The sequence below is a fragment of the Podarcis melisellensis genome, assembly GCF_964234715.1.
Source record: "Podarcis melisellensis genome assembly, chromosome: 7".
In the NCBI taxonomy this organism is placed as follows: Eukaryota; Metazoa; Chordata; class Lepidosauria; order Squamata; family Lacertidae; genus Podarcis; species Podarcis melisellensis.
Genome location: NC_138539.1, coordinates 33941018 through 33947017, shown reverse-complemented (window position 1 = coordinate 33947017; position 6000 = coordinate 33941018).

Genomic DNA, 6000 nt, shown 5'->3' with positions numbered 1-6000 from the left:
CAATAGCAATTCTCATAAATGTTTGGCCTAAGAAAAATGAAGTGGTTAGAAGGCTGCTGGCCACTAGATGAAAGTGGAGAAATTATAGGCTATAAGTGACAGGCAATCACAAATAAAAGACCTTTGGGGGGGGGGGAGTAATTTTTGGATTGATAGCATAGTACCTTATTTCTGCAAAATGCACTGTTGCTTTCCCCTGCGGTTGTCTTTGCCCTATCAGTTGTCCCTGTGTTAACAATTCATGGCCAGAATCCAAAACAATTTGTGATGTGACTCAGGGGGTCTGCTATACTTTAAAAGAAAAGTTTTTTAAAAAATAATCCCACAAGGTCTAAAAAAATCATTGGATCAATGCCTATGGATGTCTGGCCTTGGCTAAGGACTGGATGAAGCTAAAGCTAAACCTTAATACTGTTAAGACTGAAGCGCTCTTCATGCGCGGTTCCCTAGACTGGATGGGTGGGCCATGGCTTGTTCTGGAATGGATTGCACTCCCTCTGAAGTGGCAGGTATGGGATACTTCTAGATCCATTAGTGTTGCTTGAAGCTCAAGTGACTTCAGTAGTGTGACATCAGCTTCAGTTGTGTCGCTATCTGGACAGGGATAGCCTAACTTCTGTAGCCTAAGCCCTAGTAACTTCTAGTTTAGCCTTCTGAAATGTGTTATATATAGGGCTGCCTTTTTAAATCGTTTGGAAACTGCAGCTGGCACAGATTTTAGTGGTCAGGTTGCTCCATGGGTCAAGATGGTCTGAGTACATGACACCAATCCTCGCTTGACAGTATGGTTTGGAAGGGTGCAGTATGTCTGCTCACTTCTGCCTTCAGTCAGTCACCTCACCCACTCTTCCTCACCAATATGTTTATCCAGGGGCAGCAGCAATTACTAAAGGAGCCATATTAGACTCCCTAAGATGTAGCATCAATGGGAGTGAGTGAATAGTGGAGGCAAGTAGAAGCAATGCTGCAGCTTTAATGGCAGGACATTGGTCCATGGAGTGGGGGGACTCTATTGGCAGCAGCGTCAACAATGGGCACATTAATCTTTAGCCAATCTCTCCCCCTCTCTTTTAAAGCAATTTAGGCAGAGCTTGATTAGGTGTCACTATGGTTATTGGAAGAAAATTACTCTGCAATTACCAACTGGTTTTGACAACGAGCTATTGTATGTGGTGTATGCAGTTTTACATATCCAGTGTTGGCAAGCTTTTTGTTTTGTTCTGGTACATCTGCTGGACCATCTAGTCCTGTATCCTGTTACCACAGTGGCCAACCAGATCCCTGTGGAAAGCCTGCAGTGGAGGCAAAAAATTGTGGACTTCACATTAAAATATCGAGACAATGTATCTTTACAATATATTTGCAACAGCCCTAGGCTGAGTTAATATGCATACATAAGCATGAATTATTGGCAATAGATTGGGGAGGGGATTGCAGGGCCCCGATCCATGTATGGCATATCAGGCCCAGGATATTAAATTTGTCACCACTGTTGTGGCAACATGGGGGGGAGGGGAAATCACCAAGAGGTATTCATACAATCATAGAATCGTAGAGTTGGAAGGAACCCCAAGGGTCATCTAGTCCAACCCCCTGCAATGCAGAAATCTCAACTAAAGCATCCAAGACAGATGGCCTTGCAGCCTCTACTTAAAAACCTCCAAGGAAGGAGAGTCCACAACCTCCTGAAGCAACCTCCTGTTCCACTGCCGAAAAGCTCTTACTGTAAGAAAGATTTTCCATATTTTTTTTTGTAACTTGAAGCCATTGGTTCGGGTCCAATCCACTAGAACAGGAGAAAGCACGCTTGCTCCATCTTCCCTGTGACAGCCCAGTAGATATTTGAAGATGGCTGTCTTGTCTCCTCTCAGTCCCTTTTCCAGGAGAAACATACCCAGTGCCTTCCATTATTCCTCATAAGGCTTGGTTATTTGGTTGCCTCCTCTGCACACATTCCAGCTTGTCAATATCCTTAAATTGTGGTGTCAAGAATTGGACAGTATTCCAGGTGTGGTTTGACCAATACAGAATAGAGTGGTACTATTACTTCATTTGACCTGGACACAATATTTGAGTTGATGCCGCCTAAAATAACATTAGCATTTTTTGCTGCTGCATCACACTGTTGACTCATGGTAAGCGTCTGGTCCACTAAGACCCTTAGGTCCTTTTCACGTGTACTGCTAGTAAGCCAGATATCCCCAGTGCTATTTTTTATAGAAAAAGAGGTGTCGGGATTTACCATGAATGCCTCCCTCATTCTCTTAGAATGGCAATGGCTCCCACCTGAGAGGTGCCAGAACTGAGTTCTGGTGAGTCCCTGATGAAATAAAGCCATCTAGTTCTTCCTGCCTAAATGCAGATGTTTACATTCGTCCCTATTGAAATTCATTGTTAGTTTGGGCCCTGTTCTCCAATCTGTTAAGGTAATTTTGAATCTTCTGCAGCATTAGCTACCCCTCCCAGTTTGGTATAAACTGCAGAGTTGATAAGCATCCCCACAATTCCTTTGTCATTTATAAAGATGTTGAACAACAACATGCTGGCTCAGAATGATGGGAGTTGTAGTCCAACAAAAATATGAAGACCCATAGTTGGAGAAACTTGATATATAGGATTCACTAAATAGAATTCACCATTTATTCCTCATACTTTAAAAATCCTACTTCTTTATAAACAGAGGACTGTATCCAACAAAGTTTTACTAGAGTAGACTTATTTAAATTAATGAACCTAAGTTAGCTGTTTCCTTTAATTTCAATGGGCCTATGCTGAGTAGGAACAACATTGGATACAACCCAAAATGCCTGTGCCCACACTCCACAGTAAGATTTAAATGGTGTGTGTTGAGTTTAATGATCCAGTTATTAGATTGCAAAATAATTTTGGATATTGAGTGGGGAATACTGGATTTTTTACTTACCGGCACAAAGCACATCTGAAGATTTCTGAAGCTGACGTGATGTTGCCAGGATAAAATATATGGATGTCTTGTAGAGCGGAAACTGATTAGGATGAAAATTGGAAGGTGAAAGAAAGGGGAAACGCAAGTCATATTCACGCTTAGCAACCCATTTTTCTGTGTTCAAATTCTGTTTGCGAGACTCCTATGCATTTCTTTGAGATATTTTCAGTTTGATTTTAATAATTATTTTGCTATTTTAATGAACTAAAGTACAAAGAATTATGAAATGCTGAATGAGAATTTAGCACAGGAAATATTTTTTACCCTTTTACTTTTTGGATTATAGTACTATGAATAACAAGGATGGTTTCAGCTGTTCATCCCCGAAGGCATTTTAATATCTTGGTAGAAAGGCTCAGATGGAGAGGTCATAAAGTCATGCGAATTAAGGTGGGAAGCAATGAGACTGGAGCAATTACCGCTTTTAACTGCAAAGAAGGGATATTTGGATCTGCATGATTCTTTCCTCCAGCAAGACTAGCTACTTATTTCCTGTCAAAAAATGCAATAACTGGTATCTCAACCTTCCCATTATTAACAGGTTGCAAGGAAGGAATGAAATGTTTTAAATATGAATAACACAGGAGGTGAAATTGCATGGAAACTACAATAATTCTTGTCTAAAAAGAGATAATACAGGATCACAGCAATAACTCATCCAAGCACCTGATCTATCTAATACTAACCATTTAAAAATAATTTTTGGAAGAGCTGTTTGTTTTCCTGACAATAGTGTGAAAGCTATGTAAATACTATGATCACACATTTTGCCTGTTGTTGCATCGCAGTCCTTCAGAAATACATAAGAGATTTGCAAGCATACCTGGACGAGGATAACTCAATCACAGTTATTTATGGGCAAGGAACTTCCCGTGTTTTTGCAATGAGTTGTATGACTGCCTTTAAAGACAGCCCCAAAAACTACAGTAGGCCCAAACAGAGCTGCAAGATCATCAACTGTGACTGGGTATTTATGTCATATTATGTCAATACTTTATCAGCTGCACTAACTCCCAGATTGTTTCTGGGAACAGTTTACAATACTGCTTTTAATCTTTAAAACCATTAACTCATCGTTCCCCAGATGTCCTTAGACTATAAATCCCATAACCTCCGGTCAAAAGCTCATAGGAGGCCTGCCAGCAGGACCTAAGTGCAAGAGCAACTCCCCTCCTATAGTTTCCAGTAACTGGTATTCAGAAGCATACTGCCTTCGACCAGGGAGCATAGCCATTATGGCTAGTAGCCATTGATAGATTTATACTTCATGGATATGCCTAATACTCTTTTAAAGCATTTGGGAAGTTAAAAATTGGTTTACTTACAAAGTCTTCAAAGGTCTGGTTCATGCGCTTTTCTATACATCAGTCAGACAAGTTGCACAGGCAGTTAAACTTACAAAAGTGGTAAGAGTGGCTGTTGAGAGCCATGTGGCACAGCTGGAGCAACCAGCTCAAGCCTCTTCATATATTGATCTTCTGATAGGTTTGATTACCTATTTCCTCCCAAATAGTAGATAGAAGCAGAGAGCTAAATATCTAGTGAAGGATTATAAATTAAGATTTAACTAAAAGTTAGCGAAGTCTCGATGGGTTAAAGAGTTTCAACTCTGTATCTATTTACCTGATAGTAGCCTACCCCGACCCTGAACATCATGAAACTGATACTATTTTTTGAGTTAGGAATTGTCCACTTTGCTTGCTACTGAGACCCATTTTTCTTCTCCTGATCCCAGTTAGCAGGACCTTTCAATACTGAATATCTTTGAAAAAATAAAATACTTTTCTTCATATCTGTCCTTCCAGACAGAGTCACACATAGTCTACTGTTTGATATCTGCCTGTGTTATTGGAATATTCTCCAGGGATTGTGACCTTCTTGAAAACAGATGCTGCCTTGCTTCACTGACTGCGCAATCCACTGGTTTTATGAGTTGTTTTCTCATACAGAATCACTACAAACCGTTCTAGTAACACCGTAGTATTGTCATCCGTTTTAGGGCTTCTGTCAGCATCAGAAATGCATCTGTGATGTCTGGAAATCTAACGCATGTCCCAAAGTGACATTTTGCTTGTCCCAGCAAAGAACAAGGCCTCATCACACACATGTAGCATAGCCAACTCTTTGGCTGTATTTTGCATGGTATTTCATGTACTGCAATGTACCTGTGCATTTGCCCACACCTCAGGCCATTGGAACGTGTTGCAGGCTGGGCACAATGATGGTGACAATGTGGACAATTTTGTGCTGCAACCTTTCCTCCCCACCCTTCCCCCTGTGCCGAAATTACAGGGTTTGTTGCAGATCCTGGATGAAAAAGAGGCTGATTACATTGAGGGTTAAACTTGGCAATGAAAAGGAAGAGCCCAGAGTGAAGACAGCATGCTAGCCATGATGGAGGCAAATTACTCCTGAGGGTAGCCTCCCAGCTGCATATTATAGTAGATTAAAGAGTGCTTTTCATGTACCTCAAAAAAAAGTGTGCATGCATTATCAGGAAGCATTAGGGATCACATCAACCAAGCCATGTATCTGTGCTTTTCCAGGATAGAATGCAGACACTTGGAGCAGTCGGCTTGCTTTTAGCAACTGTATGATTTGCCAATTAAGTGCTACACTTGTACCATTACATAAAACATCATAGAGTACACACTGTGCAGAAAGACATCTTGTTTCCGAGTGAAAGAGCCTGCGTAGGTATGTGAGAAAGTTCACATATTTAAAACAGGTTCAGGATTTTAATTCCACCAAATGTTAAGATTTAGTATAGAGTTCAGATTAGCTAATTTTTTTGGACAGGGTGAAAAGAAACGTAAGTGGGATGCAGTAATTACCCTTTCTGATGATAGGTTCAACTCCAGCATGTAGTGATATTTCTAAGGAACAAGGCTACAAACTTCCCCATGCTATGGCCCAGCCTATGATTCTTTATGGCGAGACAGTAGTGCAGGATGAGGTGCAAAAGTCCCAATACTTGGCAGCAGTTGTACCCCTTGCTTTTGCACTGCAATGTCTCCATCACAGCTGCTGTCATT